The sequence below is a fragment of the Sphaeramia orbicularis genome, unplaced genomic scaffold, assembly GCF_902148855.1.
Source record: "Sphaeramia orbicularis unplaced genomic scaffold, fSphaOr1.1, whole genome shotgun sequence".
Lineage (NCBI taxonomy): Eukaryota > Metazoa > Chordata > Actinopteri > Kurtiformes > Apogonidae > Sphaeramia > Sphaeramia orbicularis.
Window position 1 is genome coordinate 456949 of NW_021941504.1, and position 27083 is coordinate 484031.

The window sequence follows — 27083 nt, forward strand, 5'->3', positions numbered from 1 at the left end:
CCTACATTACCTGTATATATCATATACTGCCTGTATATATTATTACCTGTATATACTCTATATACTACCTGCATACATTATTACCTGTATATATCCTATATATACTCAGTGCCAATGAAAACGCAACACTTGAAGATTCTTATATTTTTCTAAATCGATGAGGATTTTTATTCCATAAACTCTTTGGAATTAATCATAGTCCATTTCTATACAGTAAAAATAAAAAATCACATCCAAATTTGTTGACAAAAAATAAGGATAAAGAAAGAAACTCAAGGACCCCCAAAACCAAAAGTCACACAGCGGTCCTGGAGGTGCTGCAGCTCGGTCACAGGTGCTGGTCCAGGACCAGGTCTGTCTGCAGTTGTCCAGTTTCTTCATGCCTCTGTTGTTCCTGACTATGGTGGACACATTGCATCCAAAACGGCGCGCCACCTGCCGAGCAGAGATTCCGGCCTCCAGGAGCCCCATAGCATGGCATCTGTGGTCAGGTGTCAGTCTGGGCATCGCTGAGTTATTGCAAATGGTTTTGGTGCTTTTCAGTTTGCCTTTATATACAGAACATGAGCACTCCTGAACTGACCACAGTTCCTTAAGTTGAGCAGTTCATTGCTGAGCAATGAGAAAAACAAGTCTTATGAACGCAGACAAGTTCATTCAAGCGTGACAATAGCTCAGCCCGTCTCAGGTTGTTAAGAAATTGTCTGGGATTATCTTCTACAGGTGAAACTGAAACATACTGATGCAGCTCAGGAACAATAAGACACATTCAAGTGTTGTGTTTTCATTGGCACTGAGTATATTACCTGCATATATTATTATCTGTATATATCCTATATTAACTGTATGTATTACTCCCTGTATATATCCTATATTTCCTGTATATATCCTATATCACCTGTATACATTGCCTGCATATGTCCTAGGTTCTCTTAGATAGCTGTAAATAGTAGAGGAGCTTAAACAGCTTAGCCTGGTCCATGCTAATGCTAATGCTAATGCTAACTGCTCATGTATATGTTATTTGTGGAGGTGATGGATGAGCATGTGTTTAATTAAATGAATGAGGCGTTCACTGTCTCCTTATTTTAAATCTGGACCTCTTAAATATTCCATTACAGGAGCCATTAGGAGGATTACCCCTGGACCTGATGGGCCTGTGGATGTGGTCCTGGTCCTGTGGCCCAGTTGGACTCCAGCTGAACCAGGACTGGAAAATAAATCCTCCTCTGCTGTTTTGGACCACAGAGGCTTCATGGGATACAGACCACTGCAAAACTGATGTCCTCAGTAACACTGCTGATCCACCTGGAACCACAGCACAGGGTCCAGCAGGACTGAGGACCAGACTGGAACCACCACAGCACAGGGTCCAGCAGGACTGAGGACCGGACTGGAACCACAGCACAGGGTCCAGCAGGACTGAGGACCAGACTGGAACCACCACAGCACAGGGTCCAGCAGGACTGAGGACCGGACTGGAACCACAGCACAGGGTCCAGCAGGACTGAGGACCGGACTGGAACCACAGCACAGGGTCCAGCAAGACTGAGGACCAGACTGGAACCACCACAGCACAGGGTCCAGCAGGACTGAGGACCAGACTGGAACCACCACAGCACAGGGTCCAGCAGGACTGAGGACCAGACTGGAACCACCACAGCACAGGGTCCAGCAGGACTGAGGACCAGACTGGAACCACCACAGCACAGGGTCCAGCAAGACTGAGGACCAGACTGGAACCACCACAGCACAGGGTCCAGCAGGACTGAGGACCGGACTGGAACCACAGCACAGGGTCCAGCAGGACTGAGGACCGGACTGGAACCACCACAGCACAGGGTCCAGCAGGACTGAGGACCAGACTGGAACCACCACAGCACAGGGTCCAGCAGGACTGAGGACCAGACTGGAACCACAGCACAGGGTCCAGCAGGACTGAGGACCGGACTGGAACCACAGCACAGGGTCCAGCAGGACTGAGGACCAGACTGGAACCACCACAGCACAGGGTCCAGCAGGACTGAGGACCGGACTGGAACCACAGCACAGGGTCCAGCAGGACTGAGGACCAGACTGGAACCACCACAGCACAGGGTCCAGCAGGACTGAGGACCAGACTGGAACCACAGCACAGGGTCCAGCAGGACTGAGGACCGGACTGGAACCACAGCACAGGGTCCAGCAGGACTGAGGACCGGACTGGAACCACCACAGCACAGGGTCCAGCAGGACTGAGGACCAGACTGGAACCACCACAGCACAGGGTCCAGCAGGACTGAGGACCAGACTGGAACCACAGCACAGGGTCCAGCAGGACTGAGGACCGGACTGGAACCACAGCACAGGGTCCAGCAGGACTGAGGACCAGACTGGAACCACCACAGCACAGGGTCCAGCAGGACTGAGGACCGGACTGGAACCACAGCACAGGGTCCAGCAGGACTGAGGACCAGACTGGAACCACCACAGCACAGGGTCCAGCAGGACTGAGGACCAGACTGGAACCACAGCACAGGGTCCAGCAGGACTGAGGACCAGACTGGAACCACAGCACAGGGTCCAGCAGGACTGAGGACCGGACTGGAACCACAGCACAGGGTCCAGCAGGACTGAGGACCGGACTGGAACCACAGCACAGGGTCCAGCAGGACTGAGGACCGGACTGGAACCACCACAGCACAGGGTCCAGCAGGACTGAGGACCAGACTGGAACCACCACAGCACAGGGTCCAGCAGGACTGAGGACCAGACTGGAACCACCACAGCACATGGTCCAGCAGGACTGAGGACCAGACTGGAACCACCACAGCACAGGGTCCAGCAGGACTGAGGACCAGACTGGAACCACAGCACAGGGTCCAGCAGGACTGAGGACCAGACTGGAACCACCACAGCACAGGGTCCAGCAGGACTGAGGACCGGACTGGAACCACAGCACAGGGTCCAGCAGGACTGAGGACCAGACTGGAACCACCACAGCACAGGGTCCAGCAGGACTGAGGACCAGACTGGAACCACAGCACAGGGTCCAGCAGGACTGAGGACCAGACTGGAACCACCACAGCACAGGGTCCAGCAGGACTGAGGACCAGACTGGAACCACAGCACAGGGTCCAGCAGGACTGAGGACCGGACTGGAACCACCACAGCACAGGGTCCAGCAGGACTGAGGACCGGACTGAAACCACCACAGCACAGGGTCCAGCAGGACTGAGGACCAGACTGGAACCACCACAGCACAGGGTCCAGCAGGACTGAGGACCAGACTGGAACCACCACAGCACAGGGTCCAGCAGGACTGAGGACCGGACTGGAACCACAGCACAGGGTCCAGCAGGACTGAGGACCAGACTGGAACCACCACAGCACAGGGTCCAGCAGGACTGAGGACCGGACTGGAACCACAGCACAGGGTCCAGCAGGACTGAGGACCGGACTGGAACCACAGCACAGGGTCCAGCAGGACTGAGGACCGGACTGGAACCACCACAGCACAGGGTCCAGCAGGACTGAGGACCGGACTGGAACCACCACAGCACATGGTCCAGCAGGACTGAGGACCAGACTGGAACCACCACAGCACAGGGTCCAGCAGGACTGAGGACCAGACTGGAACCACAGCACAGGGTCCAGCAGGACTGAGGACCAGACTGGAACCACAGCACAGGGTCCAGCAGGACTGAGGACCAGACTGGAACCACCACAGCACAGGGTCCAGCAGGACTGAGGACCGGACTGGAACCACAGCACAGGGTCCAGCAGGACTGAGGACCAGACTGGAACCACCACAGCACAGGGTCCAGCAGGACTGAGGACCAGACTGGAACCACAGCACAGGGTCCAGCAGGACTGAGGACCGGACTGGAACCACCACAGCACAGGGTCCAGCAGGACTGAGGACCAGACTGGAACCACAGCACAGGGTCCAGCAGGACTGAGGACCAGACTGGAACCACAGCACAGGGTCCAACAGGACTGAGGACCGGACTGGACCAGGACCAGACTGGACCAGGACTGGACCAGGACCAGACTGAACCAGGACTGAGGACCGGACTGGACCAGACTGGACCAGGACAAGACTGGACCAGAACTGGACTGGAACCACACCACAGGGTCCAACAAGACTGAGGACTGGACTGGACCAGGACCAGGACTGGACCAGGACCAGACTGAACCAGGACTGAGGACCGGACTGGACCAGACTGGACCAGGACCAGACTAGACGAGAACTGGACTGGAACCACACCACAGCGTCCAACAGGACTGAGGACCAGACTGGAACCACAGCACAGGGTCCAACAGGACTGAGGACCAGGACTGGACCAGGACCAAACTGGACCAGAACTGAGGACTGGACTGGACTGGACCAGGACCGGACCACCAAACACCAGTTGGTCTCAGTAAATCCACAGGACGGGTCTGGGTCAGATGGACCTGTCAGATTAGACTGAACATCTGAACACACTTGAAGTCCACCTTCAAACCACAGCGTTCTAATAAACACATGGATGCATTTATTATATGTTCCATTCATTAGAACACAGAATTTAAACTCGTAATTATTACAATTGAACTAAACACGACGCATGTTGGACTGAACTCAAACTAAATGAGTCAAATAAAACCTAAATCTTCCAGTTTATTGTCGTGTGAATCAGTTCAAACCTACATAAACCTTCTGTACAAACATCAGGGTTCCAACACGACGGACGGAAAACCAGAGAACAAACAAACACAAGTCCACCAACACAACGGACGGAAAACCCAGACTGATCTCATGAAATTGTGTCGTATGTGACGCCAGTTTATTGCATTTGGTGTGCCATAAGTACGCATTTCCATCCTTTTGCATGTTATTTAACACCATTTGATGGCATGTCAGTGCGCTAGGCGCTAATTACTAACCACTAAACCTAACCCTAACCACTAATAGCGCTAGCCGCTAATTGTGCTAATGGCATGTTATTTTACGTGGAGTAAATATACACGCTGACAGCTTATAATGCGTACAGATAAGACGCCAATTAAAAGTGGCGTCTTATCTGTAGGTGATTTGTGATATCAGGTTGGAAAACCAAAGAACAGAAGTCCACCAACACCATGGATGGAATGGCCTGCCTGCCTTCCTTCCTTCCTTCCTTCCTTCCTTCCTTCCTCCCTCCCTTCTTTCTTCCCTTCCTTCATTCCTCCCTCCCCTCTTTCTTCCCTTTCTTCCTCTCTCCCTCCCTCCTCCCATAATCATGTGACTTATCTCCTCGGTTGTGGATGTGATTTCCTGAAACTGCGTTAATGAAACATTAGAAGTCAGCGTCTTCCTCTTTTTCTCTTCCAACATCGTCTGATAAAACTACAAAATAAATAAGTAAATAAATAAACACACTAATAACTGAACTTCCTCCAGCCTCTTCATCCACAGCATTTCCACCGTGGTCAGCTGACCTTTATTTCCCGTGTTGACAGTGATTAATCAGAAGTGGATTCAGATGCTTATGAAGCCATCAGCCTGTTTGAACCCAACACCATACACACCTGCCTCTCTCTCTCTCTCTCTCTCTCTCCTCTGCCCAGTCTGTGTGATGCTCTCTCGCCCTCTGCCGCTGCTGCAGGTATTGATTAAAGCCTGACATTTCAGTTTAATCTGCAGCTGCCGTCGAGGTGCTAACACGCCTCCTGCTTTCATTTACTCGCTCTTTTCACTCCGTCGATAATTCCTTCTTTTCTGCACCAAAACCTCTCATTTCTTGGGCTATGTTTCTGTACTTTATTTACCTCCTGACCGGATATTTTTCAGTTTCTAATCATGTTTGTGTTAAACGTCCATTCTGTCATTTACACCTGATCACGAGTCGACGTCAAACCCTGAAAAGACCAGAACCTCCACAGCGGAGGACCGCGTAAACCACATTTACCAACCTGATGCACAAGAAAAACCACCAAAACAGCAGTGTTGTCACGGATACATGTGCAGGTTTACAGTGTATTATCTATAAAACACTATCACTGAAGTATATCACATCATCAGCATATATAGAGAACCTCAGAAACTGCTGTTTTTTCTTGTTGGTTCAATCTTCACAAATGTTTTCTCTGATGTTGTGATTCTTCATCCTTTACATGAATCTTCATTTACATGTTCTTCCAACCAGGTGTGGCCTGTTGGATACCCTGAGTTAGCCACACCTCCAAGACACCAGACCACATACCCAATGATAGCACGAGATGGTGCCAGTTCTCTGGAAGAAAGACCAGAGAAACAGAACCAGGTCAACAGAACTGGTCAGACCCATCACAGTTTAGATAAATGGATGAAGTGTAGATCTATGGACTCTACTGTATTTGAGGCATTAGAACCTTCTAACATTAAGACCCCGGTGTTTATTCATCTTTAAAACTAATAAAAAAGGGTTTATTCTGCTCAGACTTTCTACCGTCAGCGTTCTCCCTGGTGTTTTGGTCTAAACCAATCCAGTGTCTGGGCCTCTCCAAGCCCCGCCTCTGAGGCCCTCATTGACTGGGCTCTTCTCCCAAACTCCAGCTCTAATTTAATGAGTGTCTAAGAGGCGCTGTGGTCTGGACCGGGGCCACTTCCTGGTCTCCGTCCTGTTTTAATGAGCTCCTCCGTCCTCTTCCATGCTGCTGAGTCGCACTATGAGCTCAAACTTTAAATGACCCATCAGCCAGCGCCCATCAACTCACCAACACACACTCACAAAACAGCGGCCGGCGCAGGAGGAAATAAAATAAATGGAGTTTAGTGCCTTCGTTAGGTGGAAATGCAGCGTTTCTGCAGGTAAACAGATGTAATGAACGTTTACAGCTGGTGGATTTCCTTTAGTTTGACTCTAATTAACACACATTCTGCTCTTTTCTGCAGCAAAACACCTCATTTTTTTTGGTTTGGGGTCTTTGTTTGTTGACTTTATTTACCTTCTGATCAGACATGTTTTGTTTTCTAATCACATTTGTGTTCACGTTGAAATGTCCATCCTGTCATTTACATCTGATCTTATGTCCTTTATTGTAGACGTCAAACTCTGAAAAGACCAAAACCTCCACAGCTGAGGATAGGGATGTACCGATGCCAATACCAGTGTCAGGTATTGGTCTGATACTGTACTTCTACTTGTAAAAGTGCTCCAATGTAAACGCACTGATATTACTTTACGTCAGCATGATATTCCCAGTTCAGTGCAGCAGGTACGAGGAGGAGGAGAAATGTCAGCAGAGTGGACATTTAACGAAATAAACGACAGTCAAAAGTATCATTAAAGACACAGACGGATACGAACGCAGCGTTCCGTCCGTCCTCTGTGTACATTCTGTCCGTTTTCCAGGTGCTGGTGGATGAGTACCCAGATGGAGAATACCAGTGGGAACTGTGGAGGTAGAGGATCTGTTCAAAGAGCCACTGTGTAAGTTATGCAACGTTTCCACTACATGGTACTGGCTCGACTCGACTCGGCCTTTTTGTGTTTCCATTATGAAAAAGGACCTGGAATCTGGTACCTGGTACTCGTTTTTTGTTATCGCCTCCGCCGAGGTTCCAAGACTGGGGACCAGATACTAAAACATGACGTGTAAACACTGCAGACCACTGATTGGTCAGAGTTGTCTCTGACCCGCCATTTTACAAAAAACAGATGCGGAAGTTTACAGTAAATATAGCGGTAGGTGAATCCACATGATGACAGCCTATAAAACTACACCATTCAGTCAGGAGATTCAGTCTTTGGTGGCCGATGTAAAAATTCAGCATGAGCTTGACGAGACAACATGCAACGAGTGAGTTTATCAGCAACTCGGAGCAGAAAACACGGAAGTAACGCACCGCATTGCTATGACGACCAGGTACTGTAAAGTCAGTAGTATCCTGTAAAGGAAATGGTCTCCAGGAATAGGACCTGGTACCAGAGTCAAGTCGAGCCGGTTCCATGTAGTGGAAATGCGGCAACAGAGAAAAACTACCGACAGATTTATGACAACTACCCTCAGCAATATCAACATTAGTATCACAGTAGTGTCACCTCTGTCGTCTACATGTTTATTACTGACTTTCTTCTTCTTCATTAAACTTTCCTCTTCTTCGTGGTATTTGTCCAGTATGGTTAATTCAGAGCGGCGCCCCCAGGTGGATTAATTGACAAACGCTCATTCCAACACATTAAATGTCAGTAGCAGCACTTTGTTCCAGTCAGACTAATGACAACGACAATAAAGCACATTTACAAAAGGAACAAACAACTGGAATGGGATTATTAAGGACTCAGATCGGTACTCGGTATCGGCAAGTACTCAAATGTAAGTACTTGTACTCGGTCTGGAAAAAAGTGGTACGGGTACATCCTAGGGATGGGAATCAAGAACTGGCTCTTTATAATATAATAAATCCAGTCGTCCTGTGTCAGAGGTTTGTCTCTGTCTTCACGTCCATGGGTCTTCAGCTCTTCTATGGTTTGTCCATATGTTTGATCACCTGCTCAGCTCCTCCAACTGCACCCAGACGTCCATTAGACGTCCATCAGACATCCACCAACACCTCCACTGTCTCCGGGGCTGTGCTGAGGTCACATGGTCTATAGTTAGTTTCCTTTCGTTGCTCCTCTTCCTCATGGTCTTGTCATGTCTGCTCCCAGACTGTGTCTGGATTTGTCTGTCTTTTCTGTTTTGTCTGTCATTTCCTGTTTTATTTTGTTAAGTTTCCCTCATGTGTCATGTCTGGTGTCTTTACTTCCTTTCCCTGATTGTGTCCACCTGTGCTGATTACCTGACTCCTCCCTGATTGTCTCCACCTTTGTCCAATTGTCTTCCCGCCCTCTTGTGTATTTAAACCCTGTGTCTTCCCCTGTTTGTTTGCCAGTTTGTGTTCTACAACTTGTTGTGCTCACTCACCAGCGTTTTTGGATCCTGTTAGTCTGTCTGCCCGTTTTTGACCCGTTTTGTCCCTCGACCACTGATTCTGTCTGTGCCTATCCTGCCTGCTCGTCAACGACCTGGTTCGTGTACCTGACTCTGTCTCTGCCTTCTCCCTTTAATACCTCAGCCTCCACCGGTTACCTGAGCTTCGACCATCGCCTGGATTACTGACCGTGAGTTCTGTCTGTCCTCCATGTACCGTTGCTTGTTTGATTGCTTCTCCGTGTATGACCTGGCTTGTTTTTTGACCACCCTCTGTTTGTCCCTAGTGGGGATTCCGTTGGGGTTTTCCCGGCTCGGCCAAGCCGGTCGTCAGCCGTATCCACCCGCAGCCCAGACGTTTATTCCCGGACTCAGTGGCATCACAGAATTAATATCATCTCTGTGTTGTATTATTTCTCCTGTTAAAGTGTTTAATAAAAACACTCAACTTTACTTGTACTTTGTGGTCTTGCTTTTGGGTTCAGCCTTTGTACTTAGCCTATCACAGGTCTGTGGCGTTAGTTTCCTTTCGTTGCTGCTCTTCCTCACACCTTCATCTGTCCTGGTTTCCACTCATCCGTGAATAAAGTCTTTTCACAGCCCCACTCCAAAACTGCAGACAAAAAACAGCATCCGTGTGCGTGTCCTGCCTCGTCTCGCTCCAGATTGTGTGTACACTATGAGTTCTTCGCCATCTGAACTGTTGTAATGAGCAGCTGACGAGGCCGCCGCCCCCTCGCACAACAACATCCACCTTACATAACCACGGAAACAAGGCTACGGTGTTAGCGCTAAATATAGCAACGACGGTGAGTCCAACCTGCTCCTCAGAGATGAATGGATGACTCACTGAATTAAAAACGACCAACCGACGCCGACATCTGATGCCAGCACCATCCAACGCCATCCAACACTAACACCACCCAACGCCAATGCCATCCAACACCAATGTCATCCAATGCCATCCGACACCAACGCCATCCAACGCCATCCAACCCCAACGCTATTCTACACCAACACCACCCAACGCCATCCAACACCAATGCCAATGCCATCCAATGCCATCCAACACCAACACCATTGTACACTAACACCACCCAACTGATGCCAACACCATCCAACAGCAACGCCATCCAACACCAATGAAGACAACATTGAAGATGACGAAGACAACAATAAAGATGATGAAGATGATGACCAAGGTGATGATAAAGACAATGAAGACACCGATGAAGACGATAATAACGACAACAATGAAGACGTTGAGGATGATGATAAAGACAACAACGAAAACCACGATAAAGACAACGATAAAGACAACAAAGATGATAATAAAGACGATGACGAAGACGATGAAGACGCTGGGTATGGCTTCAGGATCAGAACCTGCCAGCGGATCCAGATGTGACTGAGGTCCGACCAAACCCTGTTCATGTGGTTCTAGGTTGTCTGTAGTTTTTACTTCATTTCACTCGTTTCTCTGTCGTGTTTCAGACATGAATGTAAAACCCTTTGCTGTTCTTTTCAGTCTGTTTTTATGTCTAATGTCACGCTCACATTCATTCTGTTTGGACCGTCTCTTCTTTTTCCATAAATGACTGTTCATATGAAATCTGACTGAATGAATAAAACACTGGTGAAAAGGAGGAACAACAGAAAACGGAAAATAAATAACATGTTTTTCTGCCTCTCTGACATGTTTTTTTTTTTTCATCTCCTGTACTTCTCTTCTTTGATTTTTAATTCAAATGCGTTTCAGATCCAGTTTATTTTCTGCTTTTCTTTCCTGTTTTAATGTCAACGTTATCGTAAGAGAATAAACTGTGGTTGATACTGGGAGGACTGGTGGGATGGACGATGAAGACAACGAAAAGACGACAATAAAGACGATGACAGAGACGATAACGAAGACGATAAAGATGATGCTAAAGACAACGATGCAGACAACAATAAAGACAACGACGAAGATGATGAAGACGACAATGAAGACACCAATAAAGACGACAACAGAGACCACGATAAAGACCACGATACAGACGATAAAGATGACGATAAAGATGACAAAAAAGACAACAATAAAGACGATGATGAAGACGATGAAAAATACAAGAATAAAGACGACTTGGTTGATACTGGGAGGACTGGTGGGATGGATGACGAAGACGACAATGAAGACCACGATGAAGACCACAAAACAGACGATAAAGACGACAAAAAAGCTGACAATAAAGACAACGATGAAGAAGACAATGAAGATGATGATAAATACGACGATTAAGATGATGATGAATACGACGATGAAGATGACGACAAAGACGACGATGAAGATGACAATAAAGACGGCGATGAAGACGATGATAAATAGAACGATGAAGATGACGATAAAGACAATGATAAATACGACGATGAAGACGATGACAAAGACGACAATAAAGACGACAATAAAGACCACGATAAAGACGATGATGAAGACAATGAAAAATACAACAATAAAGATGATGATGAAGACAAAGACAACAATAAAGACGCCATGGCTGATACTGGTTGGACTGGTGGGGTCCATTATCTCGACAGGATAATGTCCAACAAACATCTGTCTGTGTTTTCACCGCTGTAGAAGCACCATTTCTGATCACACGTCCTCATGTTCCTTTACAGAAGATAAGAGGTTTCCAAGGTGAATATTAAAGATTCATATCAGACATGAAAAAAGAAAAAAGAACGACTCTCTTCCTGAAACTATTTATCACTGAGAATCTGTGGAATTTAATGCAAAAAAGAAGACGTTCAGCGGAAAACACTATTAATTATTGATAACGACAGATTTACAACCAGTTCAACAAACTGCGTTTCACATTTCAGTTAGACACACATTTAATGTTCTTTAAAGGAAAACAATGTAAAAGAAGCAATGACACCAAAAAAATAGAAAGAAATAATAGAAAGAATGTAAAAGATGGAGCAGGAGGGAAATAAATGTGGAAAATGGAGTGAAATAAAAGCAAAAAAGTGGAAAAATAAGACAAAAACGATTTAAAACAATGAAAATGGAGTAAAACCAAAGGTGGAAAAAAGATGGAAAAGATGCAAAAAGATGAAATAAACAACAAAATGATGACTGAAGGACACAATAAGTAAACAGATATATTTTTCCTGTATGTGTTATGACAGGACCAAGGTTCTAATAGTTTTGGATTTTTCATTATAGTTTAGTTTTATTTAGTTTTGAGTCTTTTTCTCTCATTCAGTTAGTTTTAATTAGTTTTTAGAGCAGGTTTGACAGTTTTTATTAGTTTTCGTTTTCTTTCTAAATGCTTAGTTTTAGTTTTTTCTTATCTTTTCTCCTCCTTGCTGGACTGTTAAGTGCTGTACGGTGCCGTCAGCTAAAATTGCTTGAGCGAAATAAATTCTATAATAAATTCATATCAATCCGACTTCGACAAACATGAGAACGAAGGGAATTTTGTCCATGATTTTCATACATTTTAGTTTTTAGTTTCACTTAGTTATGTTTTTTTTTTTCTTTTAATTATAGTTTTCATTTATTTCAGTTAACTTTTTTTTTCAGTTCTAGTTTTTGTCATTTCAATAATAACCTTGGATGGGACAAAACCTTAAAAAAAAAAAGAAAAAAAATTGTGAAATATTAACCTCTGGGTTCAAACTATCCTGTTGTGCATAAAAGCGGCAGCACTAATAATTTTACTGATTATTCTCTTCATTTTACCAAATAAAAAATAAATAAATAAATAAATAAATAATAATGATGATGATGATGATGATGACAATAATAATAATAATAATAATAATAATAATAATAATAATAATAATAATAATAATAAACCTTGAGTGTCGTCTTCAGGCTGATCCAAAGGTTCATTTCATCTCCTTTTTCATCTTAAACATCGTCTTTAACTCAATGATCCGCCTCTTATTCTAATTAAGGCTTTTATCGGTTTCTGACGCACTTTTCCTCGACTCCGACACTTTACTCCTAATGTTTTCTGTTAAAAACCAAACTGTGAGAAGTGAGAACGTGACCCCGACGCTGATGCCGGCCTCGAAAACGACCGTTAATGAAGAACTAATGAGTGTTTACGAGGATCGGACTTCATTTCATCGACGAAAAACAACCGTTCGCGTTCAAATGTTTGGAGACTCCAGGTGATGAAAGACATAAAAACCACTTCCTGTTGTGACTCCGGGGTAAAAACACATAATTATCACCGTTTCAGCGCTTCAGTCTTTATTTTATTTCAGCCGTTTGGTTTTGTTCTTAATGTCCGACACATTTCATCCATTAAAAAACCCACTTGTGCCGTAATATTTGCCGTTAAATCCCATTTAGCATGAATACGTAATGATAATTTCATATTTGTCCTTGTTGGGCCCATAAAGGATGATGGGTTTGTCTTTTTTTTTCTGACGCTGCCTCGGAGCCGTGTTGGATCCACATGAGTTTTCAGATAAATAGCGTTTTTTCCACGGGGTTGGTGTCCTCAGGCCAAATCCACCTTATCTATGAGTCATTTTAATGGTATTCTTAACTTAGTGACTTCAGCCGCTGCTCCGCGTCTGAATTAACTCATTTAACATCAATAAAACATGCTAATAATTACTGTAAAATAATGAGACGACCCCAAGGCCGAAGCAGGATCTGGAAAAAAATAAAAATAAACAAAACAAAAAACAAACAAACTGGAAATCCACCCACAGGAACCATGTTTATTTTCAATTTTATGGATATTTTTTTAATATGGGCGCATGTGAATTTGTGGTGGGTCGTGTAAATCTCGTTAAAAAGCAGCAGAGGAGTGACATGTTGGAAATAAAAAGGTGCGGTGGCGTAAACGTTCCTCTCCTCCGTCCACCTCTCCACTCATTATCCTCCTCCTCCTGCTCGTTTCCACCCCGACTCCCTCGCTCTGACCTTGAAATGAATAATAAAGCACCTCCGACAGACGAGGGGACGGTGATGGGAAATGGAATTGAAATGTTATGGAGTCGAATGGAGAGGATGGAAAAAAGGAGGGAGGAGGAGAGAGGAGGAGGAGGAGGGAAAAGGAGGGAGGAGGAGGGAGGAGGAGGGAGGAGGAGGGAGGAGGAATAAATAGAGTGGAATCAAATAGAGGCTACAGTTAGAGTCAGAAAAACTAAATATAAGTAGGATTTAAAAATGAAGAAGAACAGAGTCAGAAAAGGAAAGGGAAAGAAGAGGAAAAGATGGATGGATGGATGGATGGATGGATGGATGGATGGATGGATGGATGGATGGATGGAAAAAATGAAAAAAGGGAGGATGGATGGATGGATGGAACACACTATGCACATGTCCATCATTTATCAGTGATCCGTGTTTGAACCCAGTTTGTGCCGTTTGAATGTAATATGTGTTCAAAATTATGCTCAAGTGAATGTTGTTTCCATGACGACGGTTTGACTGACGTCTCACTAATTATACATGTTCAGAGCTGATTGAACCTGTGGACTTGTCCAATTAACAGATTCTCTGGTCGTTCACTCATACATCACAAAACAAACCCATAAAAAATAGTTTAACACTGGGATGATGAGGGAGGAGTCAGTGAACGCACCACAGACCAGCTTAGGTCAACACGTCAACGCCATCACAGACGTAAACTGGAGCTGGATTCAACTGTCACCACCATCTGACTGATTCATCCATTTAATTTGACACCAATTAAATTGAATGTTCTGTGGAGTTGGACACAGTGGTTGAAGGTTCAACTCCGACCTGAAGCAGGGTTTATAATAACCACTGAGTCGTTCTGAAGTTGAACTCCTACAGACTCTGTAACAGTAGTTGTTTTTATTGAATCTGATCTAAAACATCCTACTGGACGACGGTCCTGCTGTTAAACCTTCAGTTCTGTTGGGTTCTGTTGGATCAGACACATTTATCTGCATCCTCTGGCTTTATTCAACTTCTATTATCAGCTGAAACACTAATTATAAAGGGTATGCACATGACGTCACCCTGTAGATGTTAGCCTGTAGATGTTAGCCTGTAGATGCTAGCCATGGATATTTGAACAAGAGAAGAAGAAGAGTTGAACCCAGACGTGTGTGTGTGTGTGTGTGTGTGTGTGTGTGTGTGTGTGTGTGTGTGGACACACCAGGAAACCACATCAGTTTAGAATTTAGTAGGAGATAGAGGAGGAAGTAGCATTCTAGATTCAAAACAGCACAGATTTCTGTTCCTGTTTATGGAAGGACTGACACTGACATCCACCAGAAGAAAGAAACTAATCAGCACATTTGGGATTGAATGGAAAAACCAACATTACACACTTGTGTTTGGGACACATTTGTATAAATGTGGGACAGTTTAGCTCAGATGGACCATGGAAAAGACACTAGGATGATTAATCAGGTGAATTATCTTGGAAAAAGTAAAAATGTGCGTAAAAAACATTGAAATTCAGGTATTAAAATCTCCAAATGGTAAAGAAAATGTGTTGAATTTGAAAATAAAAATCGGTTTGAGAAATCGTTTGGACAAAAATATGGGACAAGTCCTGATATTAGTCTAATAACTGTTTTCAGAGTTTCCTTTTGGACTAAAATGAGTGGTCTGAAGGCTTCAATAACCGTTTGACTTCCTGGTTTTCCTCTAAGGACCAAACATCAGCCTTTAAACCTGAAATAACTGAGGCTCTGAGTGTTTGATTGGACCCTTTAAATATGGACTCATTCACATTTGGGTTTTTTTCTGTATAAACCTGTCAGATAGAGTTTAGAAAAGGATGAATGAGTTCACAGGAAACGTCTGCGCTTTGACACATTCCTTTGAAAGCTTCTCCTTTTAAAACTGGACCTAAAACCGTGGGTAAATAATCCAGTTTTCCACTGGATTCTGACTGGTTTTCCCTGTGATTCCATTAACCCTTTATAGGAAACACACAAACACCAACAAGAATTTAATACTTTGGTGAAATTGTACAAATATGTTCATGTAGCAGAAGTGTTCACAAGTGTTTGAGTTCAAGTCCAAGTTCCAATCCCAATTCACTCCTTGGCCCCTCCCCCTCCAACTCATTGAGAATAAGGACACCCCTACCCCTTTACATGAATGCGCAAAATGGAGGAGTAGGACTAAGGGGGAGGGGCCAAGGGGTGCATTGGGATTAGACCTAAATCAAGTCTCAAGTCTATGTTGGGTTAATGAGCTCTGCACACCAGTGGTTCTGCTTTGAACGCAGGGTTGATGTTAGCCTGTAGACCTTAGCCTGTAGATCTTAGCCTGTAGACCTTAGCCTGTAGACCTTTGCCTGTAGACCTTAGCTTGTAGATGTTAGCCTGTAGACCTTAGCCTGTAGACCTTAGCCTGTAGACCTTTGCCTGTAGACCTTAGCTTGTAGATGTTAGCCTGTAGACCTTAGCCTGTAGACCTTTGCCTGTAGACCTTAGCCTGTAGATGTTAGCCTGTAGACCTTAGCCTGTAGATGTTAGCCTGTAGACCTTAGCCTGTAGATGTTAGCCTATTGACGTTAGCCTGTAGACCTTAGCCTGTAGACCTTAGCCTATTGACGTTAGCCTGTAGACCTTAGCCTGTAGATGTTAGCCTATTGACGTTAGCCTGTAGACCTTAGCCTGTAGATGTTAGCCTGTAGATATTAACCTGTAGACATTAGTCTGTGGTAGAGCTTCACCGATATGGGATTTTTGGGGCCGATGCCGATACCAATGTTGGGGGCTAAAAAAAAGCCGATATCCAATATATCGGCCGATATCGGATATTGGCCGATATGTGAAATAAGAACACTGATCTACACAGGATATAATAATCTTATATTAGATAATTATGGACAGGTGGATTAACAGTTGCATAAATATTTGTTTATCTCACACAGAAAATTTACACAACTTTCAAACACAAACTATGGAATCACAAAAATAATTAGAGCAAAAAATATGACTGAGCACACAATGATGTTTTCACTCACAAATATTGATGTGTCTACCTCATGGTACTACAACTTCCCCTGTGGACTTAGGACTAAACTGAGCATGTGCAGAGTGCATTAGATGAGTCCTAAGTTGTTCCTGATTGGAGCAATTGAAAGAGTTACAACTGACCTGTGTTCCAACTGTCCCCAGTCTCCCCTACACTATTAACACCCAGGCCTGTCTGTGGAATGAAACTGTGAGGGAGACAGGAAGTGCACTGACATGGGTGTGTGTGGGTGGGGGGTGAAAACTTTATAAGACGGGGGGGTCCGTGATTTTCGGGGGGGGGGGGTTAGCGGTCCAACCTTGTCACAGCGTGCGGTAGCAGTCCGTGATTTTCACCGGTGGGGGGGTGGGGGTCAGTTGGAGCAGAGGAGATGACCAGTCCATCCTTGTCAGAGCGCACGGGGGGGAGGCTCCGTGATAATGTGATTGTGTGTGTGTGTGGGGGGGTGATAGCGTCATTATCCGAGCAGGAGTGAAAGTGAAACTAACTCGCTTTAAAGTTCCTCTTATTCTCCAGACAGTACACACACACACACACACACACGCACACACACACACACACACACACACACACACACAGAAGCAGCGAGCAACAGAATCTCCACACAGCAAAAAAAGTTAATATATCGGCTACGTATTGGCCGATGTTGATTAATCGGTGATATGCTATAATTGGCCCGATTAATTGGCCGGCCGATTAATCGGTTGGGCTCTAGCCTGTAGATGCTAGGCTATAGACATTAGCCTGTAGATGACGGCAGTGGGACACAGATAACGAGGGACATTACCACATTATGAATTGGATTTTCCTCGGTCAGGATCTGTCCAGTCAGTCCAGCTGTGATTTACTGAAACTATGAATTATGAAAGAGCTGCAGCATCTGAAACTGACCACAATGAACATTTGACACATAAACAGAACCACAGTGCAGCAGTTTCAGCTTCAGAGTTTGTCATGTCTGTTATGGATTATGATTGTCTCCCTCAACTCACCATAAATTATTTATTAGTATTTTTTTTTTTTTTTTAATCAATTCCTTTAAATTCCAGGCGACCCCACGGTTGAAAAACACTGGGTTAAAGCCTCCTGTCTGAGTGTGTGCGTGTGTGTGTGTGTGTGTGTGTGTGTGTGTAGGTGTGTGTGTGTGTGTGTGTGAACCTCATTTGCCTTTTTTCCATCGATCCAAACCCTGTTCTCAGTTACAAACCCTGACCATGAACACGGAACACATCTGAACCCTGGACGCTGTATAATTCATCACTTTGGATTATCGAGCCCCGTTTCCACGGCTACAGATCAGCTGACATGAGCTACAGTAAATCTTTACATCTGACCACGAACATGTCCAACGTCAAACACACAAAGCACCAGTGGACTTTATGAAGCACATCCAGGTCAATAAGTCCAACAAACAGACTGAGAAAAGGGAGGAGTGAGAGCAGACGTAGAATAGAAGTGAATAGAACAGAACAGAACAGAATAGAATAGAATAGAATGGAATAGAATAGAACAGAACAGAATAGAATAGAATAGAACAGAACAGAACAGAAAAGAAAAGAACAGAATAGAATAGAACAGACTTTATTGTCGTGCTCCTCCAGTCAGTGCAATAATATTAACAAGAAAAGCACTCGGAGAGCGCAGACTTCCGCCAAGGCAGATTAGTGCGCCCCTGCCCCCCCCCCCCCCCCCCCCACCAAAATTGAATCATTTCTTCCTTGGGACAGTATCAACATTTCCTGAAAATTTCATGAAAATCCATTCATAACTTTTTGTATTATCTCGCTGACAAACAAACACATACGCACGCAAACACACAAAGCAAAGCGATCACAATACCTCCTGGCAGAGGTAATAAAACACCAGTTCCACAGAAATAAGAACAGAATGAATATAAAATTACAAAAACTACAAATGAGAAGAACAGTCACAGTCTGGCCAAAAATATGACTTAGGTAATTATGCTATAATGTTAACGATGTACATATTAAAACACTCTATTTAACACAATTACAACAGGAATTTGTACACTATGTACTGGACAAATATGACCAATATAATAATTACAGAAGCGTCCATCAGTAAGTGTGTCCAAACAGGGGCCTGAATCACAGCTCCAGCTGCTGTTTGTGCTCAAACACTGCTCTGAAGCTGTTTGTTTGTTTGCTTCTTTTTAAGTCAGTGAACGCCTCAGGATGAGTATTCGCTCCACACAGCCAACGGTGGCAGCTCTGGACATTAATTTTGCACATCACAACACAAATAAACAGATAACCTCTGCTCGGATCAGCGCCGGCAGCTGCTGGAGTGGGCCTCAGTTGTGTTTGCAGCTCCTGTGAGTCTGGGTTCAGGGTTAAAAAAACACACAAACCTTCCCACTTTGACCCTGGCGGCGCCCAAACCAAACAGGTTCCATCTTTATTTGCAGTTTTTCTCTGCCTTCGGGGGAAAGCCAACATCCCGCTCTGACATTTCTAACTTCAGTCTTTGTGTGTTGTTGCAATGCACTCGTTTTCACCTCACGATTCTGAAAACGCTTCACGTGGCGTTGAACAAACGTCTGGATGGGAGGGTTTTGATCAGGACGGAGACGCTCAGAGCGCCGCTTCAGCCTTCAAAATCAAACAGAATGGAATCAAAGCTGTGGTTTTAGCCCAGAGAGCAACGAAAGTAATAGGACACCAAACAAACACAAACATAACCTTTAGCCCTGGATCCAGCAAGTGACTATTTTTGGTCATTTCCACACATTCATATAGTCTCTTTTCTATTGACCCTAAAACTATGTGAATATAACTTGTACATATAAATTTGTCTACTGGAAAAACAATAATAATAATAATAATAATAATAATAATAATTTTTTGGGCTGTTCTCTTTTTTTTTCTTATAGTGCATAATTTTTTTGGGCTAGTGGATAATTTTTTGGGCTGTTGCGCCTCTGGGCCACCGTAGATTTCTCATATTCTGCATAATTGCATTAATCTTCTGCATAATTTGCTCATAACTGCTGTTATGGGATAAAGCCGATCAGATTATCCTGTTTACATGATCAATAATAATCGGATAACTGCATAAATCAGATAATGAATGGTGTCTTGGTGTGGATGTAAACGGACTCAGTAACGTTCTCTTACTAAAGGGGGTCCGAGCCAAGGTTATTATCGTTAACGAAAACTAACGAAATGACGAAAACTAGAACTGAAAAAACATTTTCCTTAATTGAAATGAATAAAAACTATAATTAAAAGAAAAAAATCAGACCAATGGCCCTGTATCTTACCGAACAAATTAAAAGCTTTGGGAAATGTATCCAGATGCCATTTATTCTCACCCAGTTCTGTGTATTTATTCTATTACAGAAATAGCCCATGTTTTGGTCATATTCCAGTCAGATCTGTAAAAAAATCAAATTCCAACTTGATATCATTGATACCGATTTATTGGATCAATCCACTTCCTATCTGTTATAATGGGAACATTTTCAAAGTGGCACCAAATCCAGAATCAGATCCAGATCCAAATAATTTCACTAACTTTTGTTGACATCATCATAAAGAAGCTGTATACCAAGATTGAAGTCAACCAGAATTGTAGTTTTGGAGAAGACGTCGATTGAAAGTTTTGTAACGGACGACAATGATGACAATACAGTAGCTCACGGCCTGTCGGCCGGTGAGCTAAAAACGATAACTAACTGAAACTGTATTGTGTGTTTACAAAACTAACTAAAATGGATAAAAATTATGGATAAAATTCCATTTGTTTTCGTCTTTGTCAATGTCGGATTGATATGAAATCGATTTATTTCACTCAAGCCATTTTCTGTGCTGTCACCATATGATATTTAAGGGTCCGTCACTTGTGTTCACTTGTGGTTTCCAGTCGTCTTCTGGTCCCCACTCTACCTGGAAACATGGAGACTAAAGTTGGGAGAAAGCAGCAGAGTCCTGTCTGGGATTTATTTGAATACGACGACAGAGAAGAAGAGAAAAGAGACGACTGAACTAAAACTAAACTAAAACTAAGCATTTAGAAAAAAAATGAAAACTAATAAAAACTAGCAAACCTGCTCTGAAAACTACTTAAAACGAACTGAATTAGAGAAAAGAAAAAGTCAAAACTAAATAAAACTAAACTAGAATGAACAAGTGTTCAGAGAACACAAACCTCCTCCTTCACCCTGAACGGTGTGCATGTGTGGATCCACTCTTTCTGTTGAAATCTAACAGTTTCCAGGTTGTTCCATTCAGTAGAAACAGTTGAATCTGGTCCCAGTCATGTGTCTGTCCAATTAGATTCAATTCACATCAATATTAGTTGAGTTCTAATTTTAAATGTGTGGGAAATGGGATTTTCAGTGTTCAATGTAAATGTCCACAGAGTCCACATTCCACAGTGGATGTGGACAGTTTAGTTCCAGATACAAGAGATTGTTCTAAGCTACAGGTGGATCCAACTGGAGGAGAATCGGAGTCATTTTGAATTTTGGATGAATTTTGGAAAATGTCTCAGTGATGATAGATGGAAAACTGTAGATGTTGTGACCTTGCTGTGACCTTGAACTTTGGCCTACTGGGACCAAAATGTACTGGGTTGGTCCCAGGGCCTAGGCCTATCTGTGGGGAAGATCTGGGAAAGATGGGTGGAAGAGTTTTCCTGTAAATTTGCTAACAAACGAACAAACAAACAAACACACAAAGCAAAGTGATCACAGTACCTCCTAGTGGAGATAAAAATCCCACAGTATTTGAACCTTGGTTCTTAACCCACTGGTCTGAACTGAACACTGGGTGAATCCAGGCCTCAGACCTGGTGGTTCTGAATATTTCAGCTTCTGGAATGGTTCTTCTCCATTCTAAAAAAGACTCCTGGTGTTCTACGGTGATCAGCTGTGACAGTTCCAGGTCTGTCTGTACATTATTCCACGGTGACGGACAGGCAGCCATCTAAAAGCTTTCTGGCCTAATAATTCTGCTCTGATTCTCGCCGTCTCATTTCCACCCCCCCCCTCTCTCCCATGTGTCTCTGGTGTCTCTCGCCCCGTTCTCCATTAGCCCTGACTCAGTGTTTCTCGGCCTAATAACAGAACCAGACAGTCAAATTAATTACCGCCGGCCCTGCAGCGTGAATATCCCAGACTGGAGCTCACAGAGGAGGCGCATCCAGACATTAAACACCTCTGGGCGACCGGATTTACCGTCGAGTCTGAAAGGAGAGCCAGTCTACGTGAGCCCCCCATCAGTGTCAGATCCTGTGAATCCAGACTCGCTGTCACTGATACTCTCTGTGTGCTGCTTTTAAGGACACTTCCCTTCGCCCCGCTCATGCATAAACTGCTCCGCCGCTGCCGCCACCCTCCCCCCGGCGCTCGGCCTCTTCACGCTTGGCCCGGACACCTGTCGGATGTGCCTCCGGCGGCGGCGGCGGCGGCGGCGCTACGACCCGTCAACCTGCAGACGCTACAGTGAGTGGAAGTGGCAGGTCCAAGCTGATCTGTGTTGTAGATGGAAACTAAACATGGCACCAGGAGCACAAACAAAACCAGACCCAGAGCACAACGGAGACCGCTCTAAACACCAGGTGGGTTAGAACCGCTGAAGTCCACCTGGACGGACTGGGATCCACGAACCAAGGTTCTAATAGTTTTGGATTTTTCATTGTAGTTTAGTTTTATTTAGTTATGACTTCTTTTCTCTAATTCAGTTAATTTTAATTAGTTTTTAGAGCAGGTTTGCCAGTTTTTATTAGTTTTTGTTCTTTTCTAAATGTTTAGTTGTAGTTCAGTTGTAGTTCAGTTGTAGTTCAGTGGTCTCTTTTCTCTTCTTCTCTGTCGTCGTATTCAAATCAATCCCAGACAGGACTCTGCTGCTTTAGTCTCCATGTTTCCAGGTAGAGTGGGGACCAGAAGACGACTGGAAACCACAAGTGAACACAAGTGACGGAGCAAAAAGTGTCGTATGGAGACAGCAGATACAATTACTAGAGTGAAATAAATCGATTTCGTATCAATCGGACATTGACAACAATGAAATTGAAGGGAATTTTATCCATAATTTTTATCCGTTTTAGTTAGTTTTGTAAACACACAATACAGTTTCAGTTAGTAATAGTTTTTTCTTTTAATTACAGTTTTTATTTGTTTCAGTTAATGAAAATGTTTTTACAATTCTAGTTTTCGTCATTTCGTTAGTTTTCGTTAACGATAATAACCTTGCTATGAAGGGTCTGTCAACGGAGGACATACTTCACACATCCATGACCGTCCAAGGTCTGTCACAGAGGGTTTTATGTAGATGCATCATTTTAAGCCATAAACACCCACACATACTTGTAGATCAGTTCACAAAGGATTGGTTCTGTACTTTTAACCAAATCTGAAGTGATTTAGCACCATTTACTCTAAGGATCGTTCACAGCAGGTCTTAATGCACTATTTACATTTTTGGGTGAAATCAGATTTTTTTGTGTGTTGGTTCATGTTCTACATTAAATGTGACTTCTATCAGTTTTGAGTCTGAACTGAATGTGACCCTGAAGTGACCCACATGCACTAAAGAGATCCTGATGGAATACGAGACCACGCAGACACACACTGTGTTTACAGAAGGAAATATGGTTTTCCTCTGCTCCGACCAACAACTGGGATGAGGAAATGTGACGTTCGTCGCATTTCAATGACGTAAAGATCACATAAATGTGACCTGGAAGTTCAGACTGAAGTCACGCTGGAAAATATCAGATCTGGCTCAGATTTAGGACCACATATGAAAGTGGTCCGGGTCAGATTTAGGACCACATATGAAAGTGGTCCGGGTTAGATTTAGGACCACATATGAAAGTGGTCCGGGTCAGATTTAGGACCACATATGAAAGTGGTCCGGGTCAGATTTAGGACCACATATGAAAGTGGTCCGGGTCAGATTAGTGCTGTTCAGACTGTCTTTAACAGATCAGATACAGATCACATATGGACACAAAAATCAGATTTGGGACACATTTGTCGTCTGTTTGGACCGTTTCTGCCTCAACACCATGTTGTCTACATTCTGACCAAAACAATGCAACGTACATGTGACATCATCGCGTATGTGCAACGAAGGCGGAATCAATAAGCAGAATCGTTAAGCAGGCAGGCAAACGATTCCAAGGAATCGAACTACTGGGATCCGGTTCTCAAAAAGAACCGGTTCCTGATTCCCATCCCTACTCCTGACCTTCCTCTGAATCCATCTCCGTCTGTTCGTCACCTCGTCCGGCTGACGGAAGGCTTTATTATCCCTCCTCGCTCCCGGGAGTGACATCCACACCAGTCAAAAGTTCAACTCAAGAAAGTTTGCAGACCTGCGCTCGGCAGAACTCTGTCAGATAAAACGGCGGCGGCGCCTGGAGCCTGAGCAGAAGGAGAGTTTTAAGGACGGCGCTGGCAGCCATGTGACAATAATATCCCACTTCACAGGCCGGCGACGGGCGCACTGATGCACGAACGAACGCACTCGTCTGTGTGTGAGCGTGTGCATGTGTGGACTCACAACAACACCAGCACACACGCTCAACCTTGGATATCCTTCCTCTGCTTCCACATGGAACCCCTCCAGGACCGAAACGGGGGCCGCGGCGGTGGCGATGACGCCGATGACGAGCGGCGGCGTCCCGGGCCTGGCCGTCGGCCGTGCAGAGGACGCTGACTGACAGGATAACGCCGGGTTTTCATTCTTTGACGCTGCTCTTTGTTCAAAGTTTCACTCCGTGTTTTTATTTTACGGCATTAAACAGCGGCGGCGTTGCCATGGTGACAGGACAGTGTGAAATTAAATCCCATTACAGGCTTCTGCCGAACGAACGGTCTGAAGAGGCAGCGGAAGGAACAGATTCAGACGTTCACACCAGTGGGTTCAGTTTCCACCGTCAGACCAGAACCAGCATCAGGAGGAGACGCTGCCTTTACACACACTGTTCAACAGGGCTGTGAGAAAATATGGGTTCTGCAATATATCGCGATATTTCATTTCACAATACTGTATCGATATTAAAAAGTACTGTACCGGTATTAAAAAAATACTGTATGGATATTAAAAAACACTGTACCGATATTAAAAAATACTGTTCCGATGTTAAAAAATACTGTATCGATATTTTTAGGTATTTTTTCAAATGTAGATATTGCGGAGGTTAATGTACAGTTTTTTGGTTTTCTTTTTTTTTTCTTTTTTTTTTTGGTTTTCTTATTCTCTTTATATTTTCTTTATTATTATTTAATAAATGTCTTTGGCAGAAAAATAAGTTTGGTTAGTTATAAGTAGGGGTGTTAGAAAATCTCAGTTCTGCAGTATATAACAACTCAAATCCTGTTCTGATGTTAGTTGTGAACTAATAGAATATGAACATTTGAACAGGATCTGAAACTGGAATGTCTGTAAAATATGATTGAAGTTTTAACACAGGAATATTTTGTGATAGAACATCAGATTCTAAAAATGTGTTTAGTATTTGTGCATATCTCTGGTGTAATTCAATTCTTCCAGGAAATAATCATTAAAAAAAAAAAGAAAAACAAAAATTTGCCTTTTTAACAGTATCATGATATATTGTGATCTATCGTATCGTGATCCTAGTATTGTGATTTGTATCGTATCACCAGATTCTTGCCGATACACAGGCCTACTATTAAAGCATCATTTAAAGCGGGGGGGATCAAACATGAGGTCCACGGCCCAAAACTGGCCCAACAAAGGTTGTGATCGGGCCCATGGAAGGAATTTACCACATACAAAAATTACACTGAAGGTATTAACGATCAGACCAATGGCATCTAGAAAAATAATAATAATAATAATGATCTATAAATAATAACAACTACAAATGTTCTTGATTTAATGTGAAAATATTTACATTTACAAACTATCCGATAACTCTAAAATATTTACAACCTGAATATGATGTGTATTTGTACCAATATTCTGTCTATTATTGAATGTTTGGTGTATTTTCAGATCCACTGTCATGTGTACATTGGGTTAAAAACAAGCTAAGATGTAATATTTTACAAATTGTTCTGATTTTTGTTCCACACTCAAACATTTTTTAACAATATTCTGTCTGTTACTACATGTTTGTGAAACATTGTGTGTTTATTTATTTACCAAATTTCAGTTTTTTCAGGTTATTCACATTTTTTTTGGCTATAGTTTGTAAATGTAAATATTTTCATGCTTTAAATGGTGTTTATGGGTCCAACAGTACAGAACCACCTGGACCTGGTTTAAAGGGTCTATTCAGGTCCATTTGGGTCCAACAGTACAGAACCACCTGGACCTGGTTTAAAGGGTCTATTCAGGTCCATTTGGGTCCAACAGTACAGCACCACCTGGACCTGGTTTAAAGGGTCCATTTGGGTCCAACAGTACAGCACCACCTGGACCTGGTTTAAAGGGTCCATTTGGATCCAACAGTACAGAACCACCTGGACCTGGTTTAAAGGGTCTATTCAGGTCCATTTGGGTCCAACAGTACAGAACCACCTGGACCTGGTTTAAAGGGTCTATTCAGGTCCATTTGGGTCCAACAGTACAGAACCACCTGGACCTGGTTTAAAGGGTCCATTTGGACCCAACAGTACAGAACCACCTGGACCTGGTTTAAAGGGTCTATTCAGGTCCATTTGGGTCCAACAGTACAGAACCACCTGGACCTGGTTTAAAGGGTCCATTTGGGTCCAACAGTACAGAACCACCTGGACCTGGTTTAAAGGGTCTATTCAGGTCCATTTGGGTCCAACAGTACAGAACCACCTGGACCTGGTTTAAAGGGTCCATTTGGACCCAACAGTACAGAACCACCTGGACCTGGTTTAAAGGGTCCATTTGGGTCCAACAGTACAGAACCACCCGGACCTGGTTTAAAGGGTCCATTTGGGTCCAACAGTACAGAACCACCCGGACCTGGTTTAAAGGGTCCATTTGGGTCCAACAGTATGGAACTACCTGGACCTGGTTTAAAGGGTCTATTCAGATCCATTTGGGTCCAACAGTACAGAACCACCTGGACCTGGTTTAAAGGGTCTATTCAGGTCCATTTGGGTCCAACAGTACAGATCCACCTGGACCTGGTTTAAAGGGTGTTTTCAGGTCTATTTGGGACCACCTGGGACCTGGTTGAAGGGTCTATTGTCTACTGAAGCAGGTCCATGATGACCCCATCCATCCTC

General features: G+C 44.0%; 1 long non-coding RNA gene across 1 annotated transcript; it reads left to right on the plus strand.

Annotated features, from left to right (window-relative positions):
- The first annotated feature begins 4861 nt into the window (after positions 1-4861).
- Positions 4862-27083, plus strand: LOC115415982 (uncharacterized). The gene is made up of 4 exons (XR_003934895.1): positions 4862-5038; positions 6802-6803; positions 25048-25058; positions 27056-27083. It is a non-coding gene; the product is annotated as an uncharacterized LOC115415982 (long non-coding RNA).